General features: G+C 55.4%; 1 non-coding gene across 1 annotated transcript; it reads right to left on the reverse strand.

Moving 5' to 3' along the window:
- Positions 1-2,393: 2,393 nt before the first annotated feature.
- On the reverse strand, positions 2,394-2,476 carry trnal-uaa. Its single transcript has one exon. It is a non-coding gene; the product is annotated as a tRNA-Leu (tRNA).
- Between the last annotated feature and the right edge of the window lie 9,370 nt (positions 2,477-11,846).

The raw sequence follows: 11,846 nt of genomic DNA on the forward strand, positions 1-11,846 counted from the left end.
CAGACACAGTGGGGTCAGTGACACAGACACAGTGGGGTCAGTGACACAGACACAGTGGGGTCAGTGACACAGACACAGTGGGGTCAGTGACACAGACACAGTGGGGTCAGTCTGCTCTGTCCCCAGGGTCAGTGACACAGTCACAGTGGGGTCAGTGACACAGACACAGTGGGGTCAGTCTGCTCTGTCCCCAGGGTCAGTGACACAGACACAGTGGGGTCAGTCTGCTCTGTCCCCAGGGTCAGTGACACAGACACAGTGGGGTCAGTGACACAGACACAGTGGGGTCAGTCTGCCCTCTCCCCCGGGGTCAGTGACACAGACACAGTGGGGTCAGTCTGCTCTGTCCCCTGGGGTCAGTGATACAGACACAGTGGGGTCAGTGACACAGACACAGTGGGGTCAGTGACACAGACACAGTGGGGTCAGTGACACAGACACAGTGGGGTCAGTGACACAGACACAGTGGGGTCAGTCTGCTCTGTCCCCTGGGGTCAGTGATACAGACACAGTGGGGTCAGTCTGCTCCGATAAGGAGACCAAAACTGCACACAATTCTCCAGGCGTGGCCTCATGACGGCCCTGTATAATTGCAACAAGCCATCCCTGCTCAAATCCTCTCGCTATGAAGGCCAACATACCATTTGCCTTTTTTACCGCCTGCTGCACCTGCACGCTTACCTTCAGTGACTGGTCTACGAGGACACCCAGGTCTCTTTGCACATTCCCCGCTGCCAAAGTGGATAATGTCACATTTCTCCACATTATACTGCATTGGCCATTCTGCCCACTCACTCAGCCTGTCCAAATCACACTGAAGGATCTCTGCATCCTCCTCACAGCTCACCCTCCCACCCAACTTGGTGTTATCCCCAAATATGGAGATATTACATTTTGTTCCCTCCTCTAATTCATTAATATATATTGTGAATAACTGGGGTCCCAGAACCGATCCCTGCAGTACCCCACTAGCCAATTTGAAAAACACCCGTTAATTTCTACAGTTTGATTCCAACAAGTTTGCTAACCCTCTCAGTACACCCCCCTAATCCCAGGCACTTTTACAAGTTTACAAGTACATCTCTTATGTGGGGCTTTGTCAAAAGCCCTCTGAAAGTTCAAATATACCACATCCACTGGCTCCCCCTCATCAAATCTACTAACTGCATCCTCGAAGAATTCCAGTAGATTTGTCAAGCATGATTTCCCCTTCATAAATCCATGCTGATTCTGCCTGACCCTTCCACTATTCTTTGAGTGTTCTGCTATAAAATCTTTCATAATGGACTTGAGACTTTTCCCTACTACTGACGTCAGGCTGACTGGTCTATAATTCCCTGCTTTCTGTCTACCTTCCTTTTTAAATAGTGGGGTTACATTAGCTACCCTTCAATCTTTAGGAATTGTTTCAGAGTCTATAGAATCCTGTCAAATGATTTCCAATGCATCCACTATTTCCAGAACCATTCCCTTACGTACTCTGCGATGTAGATTATCAGACCCTGGGGATTTATCAGCCTTCAATCCCATCAATTATCCCAGCACCATTTCTCGACTGATATTGATCTATTTCAGACCCTCCCTCTCACTAAACCCTGCGTTTCCCAACATTTCTGGTATCTGATTTGTGTCCTCATTCGTGAAGATAGAGCCAATGTATGTGTTTCAGTTGCTCAGCCATTTCTTTGTCCCCTGTTATTCATCCCCCTGTTTCTGACTGTAAGGGACCTACATTTGTCTTCAATCTTTTTCTCTTCAAGTACCTATAGAAACGGGTTAAACTGGGGTTTATAAATATAAATTATGATATATCCCAATTTCTCCATTCATCTTTGTAAAGATGTCCGACGCCCACACAGGCTGCACCATTTACTTTCTGTACAACCTGTGTTTGTGTGTCCCTCCTGCCTGCAGTTTTGGCAGAAGAGACGCTGCCGTCTGCAGCAACGTGTCCGGTTTTCTCACAGGTGTGACATGCGTTTGGCTGCCCCGTAGAGAAGTGATCGCCTCGACTTCCTCCAAAGGTGAAGCTGGAGGGAGGGTGGCAGACAGGAGTGATTAAATATCATGGCGGACGATGGTGCCAACGGAACAGCCGTTCCAAACGGAGATGAGGAGGAATTTCATCTCTCAGACGATCAGGAATCCTTGGAATTCTCTATTCCAGAGAGAGTGGGGACTGTCATTGAATATACCCCAGGCTGATTGGACAGAATCTAGAACGACAGGAATGTCGAGGTTTGTGGGGAAAGGAAGGGAAGTGGATTTGAGACCAGGATCAGATCAGCTTGAATCTTATTGAACGGCAGAGCAGCCTCGAGCAGCCTTGTGGTTGATTCCTGCTCCGAACACTGACGTTAAATTAAACAACGAGAGGATCAGAAAAACACAACTACCAGGAGTGGGGTTTGAACCCACGCAGACACATATCCATTGGATCTTAAGCCCAACGCCTTAACCACTCGGCCATCCTGGTACAGCAGACAGCAGCAATCAAATTGCAATAGTGACTCCAGCTTAAAACTGAATTTATCTACAGTAAAGCCCTCGAGAGGCTCTGAAATGATAAAATCCTAAACCTGAATCTGGTAAAATTGCCCAAGAATGAATGCCTGTGTTTTAGTGAAATTAATTTGGTGATTCAGTGAAAAGCCTTTGAAATCCGATTCCTGTGGCTCCGATTTGGAATTTCTCTCTCTCTCTCGGCTGAATCCACCAGCCTCGTTGTGCCCGACTCAGGATGTGGCGTGGCCGGTAAATCCCGCGAGAGGCCTCTGGACGTTCCTCACCGAGTCCCAGAAATGCAGCAGAATCCCGATTAATAGCGGGGTCGTGTTTGGTGCTGCCAGCACCGGGAGACACCCCAAAACAGCCATTACATGCAAAGGATATGGAAACAGGCAACTGCCCAGCTTATGGCAAACTTTGCACAAAGTGTAAAGGAAAAAATCATTTTGCGAAACATAGTTTCACAAGCAAAAAAGTTAATGAAAGGAAGTCAATTAATACACTTGCTGGTGCAACACGGTGGCACAGTGGTTAGCACTGCTGCCTCACGGTGCTGAGGTCCCAGGTTTGATCCCGGCTCTGGGTCACTGTCCGTGTGGAGTTTGCACATTCTCTCCATGTTTGCGTGGGTTTCGCCCCCACAACCCAATAATGTGCAGGTTAGGTGGATTGGTGTGTTAGAGAGAGAGAGAGAGAGACAGCAAGATAGCGAGAATGTGTGTGTTAGAGAGAGAGAGAGAGAGACAGCAAGATAGAGGGAAAGTGTGTGTGTGTTAGAGAGAGAGAGAGAGAGACAGCAAGATAGCGAGAATGTGTGTGTTAGAGAGACAGCAAGATAGCGAGAATGTGTGTATGAGAGAGAGAGAGAGAGAGAGAGAGAGAGATTCTCCGCTCACCGGCGGGGCGGGCGGTACCGGTGTGATGGAGCGGCGAGAACCACTCCGGCGTCGGGCCGCCCCGATGGTGCGGAATCCTCTAATGTGTTGGGCGGGCTGGGTCGATGTGGACTGCGTTTGATGCAGTTTAGCGAGAGACAGACCTCCAACACTTGATGAGATGCAAGACGATTTTATTTAACGTCTTAACTAATATACATGTTCAACTGTGGGTTGACACTATGCTGACTTGACCTAGTGTTAGCCTGACCAGACTGACTAGCTACCGCATGCTGTTTGCAATGGCTATGCTCAGCAGCTCTGACTGTCTCTGTGGCTGGGTCCAGAGAGAGCGGGAAACCTGGTTCCCTCTGGCTTTATAGTGGCCGTGTCCTGTCTGGTGATTGGCTGCTGTGTTCTGTGTGCTCATTGGTCATCCTGTGTGTCAATCACTGCCTGTCTGCACTCCATTATGTACATAGATGTATATTATGACATCCTCCACACCTTCGGGGGCTAGGCTGGTGCTGGAGTGGATGGCACTATGCCAAACTGCGCTGAAGAGCCACCGCCAGCCAGTGAAATTTGGCACACACGCGGGAGCACCAGCGTGCTGGCGTGATCCCAGCGCATGCACAGGGCGGTTCTTTACCGTGCCGGCCATGGCGGACCATTACAGCAGCCAGTGCGAAGGGAAAGAGTGCCCCCACGGCACAGGCCTGCCCGCGGAACTGTCGGCCCCGATCGTGGGCCACACTGGCACGGCAGCAGCCCCCAGGGCCAGACCCCCTCCCCCCCGCCTACCCCGAGGACCCCGCAGGCCACCCGCAGGGCCAGGTTCCGCCAGTACGGACCTGGTTTGATTTACGCCGGCGGGTCCAGCTGCAAATGGGCAGCCGCTCGGCCCATCGCGGGGCAGAGAATCGTTGGGGGGCGAGCCGTTACCAGAGGCCGCCGACCGGCGCAGCCCGACACCCGCCCCTGCCAAAATCCCGGTGCCGCAGAATTCGGCAGCCGGAATCGGGGTGGGATTCACCCCCCCCCCCCCCGGCAATTTTCTGACCCGGCGGTGGGTCGGAGAATCCCTCCCAATGTGTGTGTGTGAGTGTGTGAGAGAGTGAGACAGTAAGTAGTAAGATAGAGAGAATGTGTGTATCAGAGAGAGAGTGAGACAGGAAGATAGAGAGAATGTGTGTGTGTGTGTGAGAGAGAGAAAGAGAGCAAGGTAAAAAAAAATGTTTGTGAGAGAGAGCAATATAGAGAGAATGTGTGTGTGAGAGGGACACAAGATAGAGAGAATGTGTGTGTCATTGAGAGAGTGAAATAGAGAGAATGTGTGTGAGAGAAGCAAAATAGAGAGAATGTGTGACAGAGAGAGAGACACAAGATAGAGAGAGTGTGTGTGTCATTGAGAGAGTGAAATAGAGAGAATGTGTGTTGAGAGAAAGACACAGCAAGATAGAGAGAGTGTGTTTGTGCGAGAGAGAGGGACAGACGGGGAGAGAAAGAGAGAACTTCCTGTGCAAAAACACAAAACAAAATACCACAACAAACACAACAAACAATTCGGTACAAGGCAAAGCCGCCAGCACTCAAGTCAGTTCACGCACCCCAACCCCAGCCCCCAACCCCCCACCCCCCAGATGCCAGCAACAACCCCACATTGGTGGAGAGGCTCCCGCACGCAGCACAGACCACCGGGAAAGGACAGACAGCGCACAGTGAGGAGAGTGAGAATACCCCTCCCCCTCACTAGCACCAGGAAGAAGCCCTCAACCCCCAGTGCACAGAAACACGAGGGCCACAACTGGACAGCACCCAGACGCTAAGCCCAAAGTAACAATACGGACTATAAATATAACAATGATCATGCAATCCCCCAACAATAAAACAAAACTAAAACCATTATGTACAAGCAGTGCACATAGTGCATTGGTCCCAAAGAGAAAATGCTGGAAACTCTCAGCAGGTCGGCAGCATCTGTAGGGAGAAGAAAGCCAACATTTCGAGTCCAGATGGCCTGTTGTCAAAGCCCCTGCTTTCACAGTTCCAGCATCGGGTCTCCGGACACCATCCAGCCCAAAACTGCAAAGGTGAGTCCGTTCTCCTCCACTTTCAGCCCGGCAGTGGGCCAATCAAAACCGCCCCGTGCTCCGCTCCCAGACAGCCAACCAAAAGGCAGCCAGTGACAAGTACAGGTCCCAGGCCTGGCAACTGCAGGCAGACAAACTCTATCCACTCTCTCTCCCCTGCAACAGGGTCATTGAGTGGGGTGGGACGGACTGAAGTATTATTGTGACTAGTCTGCAACAAAGTCTATTGTACCCTGTCAGTCTGGCATCTAGTGGAGTCCTTGTCTCCATCTCCCATTCCCCTCACTCACCTCGCACACCCCCTCACCCACCCCTCACACACTCCATCCCACTCCCATCATTCACTCCCTCCCACTCCCCTCACTCACCTCACACACCCCCTCACCCACCCCTCACACACTCCATCCCACTCCCTCTCTCACTCCATACCACTCTCCTCACTCACTCCATCCCCCTCCCCTCACTCACTCCCTCCCACTCCCCTCACTCACTCACCACGCACACATCCTCACCCACCCCCTCACTCACTCCATCCCACTCCCCTCACTCACCTCGCACACCCCCTCACTCACTCCATCCCCCTCCCCACACTCACTCCCTCCCCCTCCCCTCACTCACTCCCTCCCCCTCCCCTCACTCCCTCCCCTCCCCTCACTCACTCCATCCCACTCCCCTCACACACTCCATCCCCCTCCCCTCACTCACTCCACCCCCCCTCCCCTCACTCACTCCATCCCCTCCCCTCACTCACTCCATCCCCCTCCCCTCACTCACTCCCTCCCCTCCCCTCACTCACTCCCTCCCCCCCTCACTCACTCCCTCCCAATCCCCTCACTCACTCCCTCCCCCTCCCCTCACTCACTCCAGCCCCCTCCCCTCACTCACTCCATCCCCCTCCCCTCACTCACTCCATCCCCCTCCCCTCACTCACTCCATCCCCCTCCCCGCACTCACTCCCTCCCACTCCACACACTCACTCCCTCCCCTCCCCTCACTCACTCCCTCCCACTTGCCTCACTCACACCATCCCCCTCCCCTCCCTCACTCCATCCCCCTCCCCTCACTCACTCCCTCCCACTCTCCTCACTCACTCCCTCCCACTCCCCTCACTCACTCCCTCCCACTCCCCTCACTCACTCCCTCCCACTCCCCTCACTCACTCCCTCCCACTCCCCTCACTCACTCCCTCCCCCTCCCCTCACTCACTCCCTCCCACTCCCCTCACTCACTCCCTCCCACTCCCCTCACTCCCTCCCTCCCACTCCCCTCACTCACTCCCTCCCCTCACTCACTCCCTCCCCTCCCCTCACTCACTCCATCCCCCTCCCCTCACTCACTCCCTCCCACTCCCCTCACTCACTCCCTCCCACTCCCCTCACTCCCTCCCTCCCACTCCCCTCACTCCCTCCCTCCCACTCCCCTCACTCACTCCCTCCCCCTCCCCTCACTCACTCCCTCCCACTCCCCTCACTCACTCCCTCCCACTTCCCTCACTCACTCCCTCCCACTCCCCTCACTCACTCCATCCCACTCCCCTCACTCCCTCCCACTCCCCTCACTCACTCCCTCCCACTTCCCTCACTCACTCCCTCCCACTCCCCTCACTCACTCCCTCCCCCTCCCCTCCCTCACTCCCTCCCACTCCCCTCACTCACTCCATCCCCCTCCCCTCACTCACTCCATCCCACTCCCCTCACTCACTCCCTCCCACTCCCCTCACTCACTCCATCCCACTCCCCTCACTCACTCCCTCCCACTCCCCTCACTCACTCCCTCCCCCTCCCCTCCCTCACTCCATCCCCCTCCCCTCACTCACTCCCTCCCCCTCCCCTCACTCACTCCCTCCCACTCCCCTCACTCCCTCCCTCTCCCCTCACTCACTCCCTCCCCCTCCCCGCACTCACTCCCTCCCACTCCCCTCACTCACTCCCTCCCCTCCCCTCACTAACTCCCTCCCCCCCTCACTCACTCCCTCCCAATCCCCTCACTCACTCCCTCCCCCTCCCCTCACTCACTCCATCCCCCTCCCCTCACTCACTCCATCCCCCTCCCCTCACTCACTCCATCCCCCTCCCCTCACTCACTCCATCCCCCTCCCTCACTCACTCCATCCCCCTCCCCGCACTCACTCCCTCCCACTCCACACACTCACTCCCTCCCCTCCCCTCACTCACTCCCTCCCACTTGCCTCACTCACACCATCCCCCTCCCCTCCCTCACTCCATCCCCCTCCCCGCACTCACTCCCTCCCACTCCCCTCACTCACTCCCTCCCACTCCCCTCACTCACTCCCTCCCACTCCCCTCACTCACTCCCTCCCACTCCCCTCACTCACTCCCTCCCACTCCCCTCACTCACTCCCTCCCCCTCCCCTCACTCACTCCCTCCCACTCCCCTCACTCACTCCCTCCCACTCCCCTCACTCCCTCCCTCCCACTCCCCTCACTCACTCCCTCCCCTCACTCACTCCCTCCCCTCCCCTCACTCACTTCATCCCCCTCCCCTCACTCACTCCCTCCCACTCCCCTCACTCACTCCCTCCCCACTCCCCTCACTCCCTCCCTCCCACTCCCCTCACTCACTCCCTCCCACTCCCCTCACTCACTACCTCCCACTCCCCTCACTCCCTCCCTCCCATTCCCCTCACTCACTCCCTCCCCTCACTCACTCCCTCCCCTCCCCTCACTCACTCCATCCCCCTCCCCTCACTCACTCCCTCCCACTCCCCTCACTCACTCCCTCCCACTCCCCTCACTCCCTCCCTCCCACTCCCCTCACTCCCTCCCTCCCACTCCCCTCACTCACTCCCTCCCCCTCCCCTCACTCACTCCCTCCCACTCCCCTCACTCACTCCCTCCCACTTCCCTCACTCACTCCCTCCCACTCCCCTCACTCACTCCATCCCACTCCCCTAACTCCCTCCCACTCCTCTCACTCACTCCCTCCCACTTCCCTCACTCACTCCCTCCCACTCCCCTCACTCACTCCCTCCCCCTCCCCTCCCTCACTCCCTCCCACTCCCCTCACTCACTCCATCCCACTCCCCTCACTCACTCCATCCCACTCCCCTCACTCACTCCCTCCCACTCCCCTCACTCACTCCATCCCACTCCCCTCACTCACTCCCTCCCACTCCCCTCACTCACTCCCTCCCCCTCCCCTCCCTCACTCCATCCCCCTCCCCTCACTCACTCCCTCCCCCTCCCCTCACTCACTCCCTCCCACTCCCCTCACTCCCTCCCTCTCCCCTCACTCACTCCCTCCCCCTCCCCTCCCTCACTCCCTCCCACTCCCCTCACTCACTCCCTCCCCCTCCCCTCACTCACTCCCTCCCCTCTCCTCACTTACTCCCTCCCACTCCCCTCACTTCCCTCACTCACACTGTGCAGAATAATAAATGCCATTCTCTCAGTTGGGGATTTGACAATTGCTCCGGGGGTTTCCGGGTGAAGTTTGAGTGGGAAATCCCTCCGGATGTTTGTACCTGATGCTGATGATGTCGCAGTCTGTGGCCTGGGTGGCAGCGTTGGAATAACAGCTTCAGCTGGAAATAAGGGACACAAAGAGAGAGAGAGACTGAGTGAGGACCAAATCCCAACATCAAAACTAAATAAAGAAAGTGCCGGCAATCTGAAGTCATTACAGAAGCTTCTGGAAAGACGAAGCACATCTGGCAGCATCTGCGGAGTGAGGAACAGAGAGCCTTGCAGATTGAGAAAGTGTTTTTGGCTGAGGGACAGTAACCGACAAGGTGAAGTCTGTTCCTGTCTACAGACAGTGCCAGACAAGCTGAGTATTGGAGATTCTTCTCCACAATCACCAAACTCCGTCTCAAACCCCAGCAATAATTCAGCAAATGAGAGAGAGGAGGCGGAACAGCCTCTACAATCAGACAGACTCCTACCCAGACCCCACATGGCTCAGTCCACATAGTCCTGACCCCATAACGGACCCCTCCACCCATCAGTAACCCCCCACCCCCCACACCAATCCTCGACCCCAACCAGCTGGTCTCTGGGGTAGAGAATCCCAAACAGTCACAACCCGGTCATTTTATCATTTTCTAAAGCTTCCCTCCCTCTCGTCCCTAATTGGCTTCCCAGTATTTTGAACTTGCCTCATGGTTCCAGACTCTCAAATCCTGGGAAAAGCTGACCCACACCCACCCCGAGCCACACCCACCCTGAGCTACACCCACCCTGAGCCCCACCCACCCTGAGTCACACCCACCCTGATCCACACCCACACTGAGCCCCACCCTGAGCCAAACCCACCCTGAGCTGCACCCACCCTGAGCCACACCCACCCTGAGCCACACCCACCCTGAGCCACACCCTAAGCCACACCCACCCTGAGCCACACCCACCCTGAGCCACACCCTGAGCCACACCCACCCTGAGCCACACCCACCCTGAGCCACACCCACCCTGAGCCACTCCCACCCTGAGCCACACCCACCCTGATCCCCACCCTGAGCCACACCCACCCTGAGCCACTCCCACCCTGAGCCACACCCACCCTGAGCCACACCCACCCTGAGCCACACCCTGAGCCACACCCACCCTGAGCCACACCCACCCTGAGCCACACCCACCCTGAGCCACTCCCACCCTGAGCCACACCCACCCTGATCCCCACCCTGAGCCACACCCACCCTGAGCCACTCCCACCCTGAGCCACACCCACCCTGAGCCACACCCTAAGCCACACCCACCCTGAGCCACACCCACCCTGAGCCACACCCTGAGCCACACCCACCCTGAGCCACACCCACCCTGAGCCACACAAACCCTGATCCCCACCCTGAGCCACACCCACCCTGAGCCACTCCCACCCTGAGCCACACCCACCCTGATCCCCACCCTGAGCCACACCCACCCTGAGCCACTCCCACCCTGAGCCACACCCACCCTGAGCCGCACCCGCCCCGAGCCACCACCCTGAGCGACTCCCACCCTGAGCCACACCCACCCTGAGCCACACCCACCCCGACCCTGAGCCACACCCACCCTGTCTCTGCATTAAGTATGTTTTAGATTTCAGTGAGAGTTTATAGGGTCAGGGAGTTTCACAGCACAGAAAGAGGCCATTCAGCCCATTGGGTCGGTGCTGGCGATCAAACACCTATCTATTCTAATCCCATTTCCCAGCACATGGTCTGTTTGCTTGGGCATTTCAAGTGCTAAATGCAACTTAAATGTTGTGAGGGTTCCTGCCTCCACCACCCTTTCTGACAGCGAGTTCCAGATTCCCACCTCCCTCTGGGTGGAAAAGCTTTTCCGCAAATCCCCTGCAGACCAAGGATGTGCAATCACATCCTTCCGATAGTGTGGTGACCAGAACCGTACACAGTATCCCAGCCAGGGTCGAAGCAGTGTTTTATACAGCTCCATCATAACCTCTCTGATTTTATATTCTATGCCATGGCAAGTATCCCATATGCTTCTTAACCACCTTATCTACCTGTCCCACTGCCTTCAGGGATCTGTGGACATGAACCCCAAGATCCCTCGGCCCTCTGTGCTTCCTCCTTTCCTACCGTTCATTGTGCATTCCCTGGTCTTGTTCGTCCTCCCAAAATGCATCACCTCACACTTTTCAGGGTAAATTCCACTTGCTGCTGTTCTGGCCCTCTAACCAGCCCGTCTATATCATCCTGAGAAAATACATGTCTGAGTTCTTCAATCTCTCTTTATAAGACAGACCAGATACCCCATGAACACGTCTGGTGAATCTTCAGTAAACTCCAGCAATGGGAATAATATCCTTCCTCAGGTAATAAGGGGATTTGAGGAAAACAGTTTTTACCCAGAGGGTGGTGATGGTCTGGAACGCTCTGGCTGGGAGGGTGGTAGGGCCGGGTTGCCTCACATCCTTTAAAAAGTATCTGAATGAGCACTTGGATCGTCTGAACATTCAAGGCTATGGGTCAAATGCTGGCAAATGGGATTAGGTGGGCAGGTCAGGTGTGTTTCATGTGTCAGTGCAGACTCGATGGGCCGAAAGGCCTCTTCTGCACTGTATGATTCTATAAGGAACCAAATCGACACAAACCACTCCAGGTGTGGTCTAATCAGAGGTCTATAAATTTGCAGCAAGGTTTTGCTGCTCCTGTACTCCAATTCTCTGGTGACAAAGGCTAACATACCATTCACTTCCTAACTGCTCGTTGTAAATGCATGCTGGCTCTCAGTGACTTATTGATGAGGACTCCCAGCTTCCTTTCTCCGTGAAGACTCTTTGTATCTTCCTCACAGCTCACATTCCCACCCACGTTGCACCTTTTACTATCTTGGAAAGATTACATTTGGTCCCAATGTCCACACCATTGATCAATAACAGCTGGGGTGGTCTGGAGAGCTGAGCCTTG

Source organism: Scyliorhinus canicula, chromosome 27 (assembly GCF_902713615.1).
Source record: "Scyliorhinus canicula chromosome 27, sScyCan1.1, whole genome shotgun sequence".
NCBI lineage: Eukaryota > Metazoa > Chordata > Chondrichthyes > Carcharhiniformes > Scyliorhinidae > Scyliorhinus > Scyliorhinus canicula.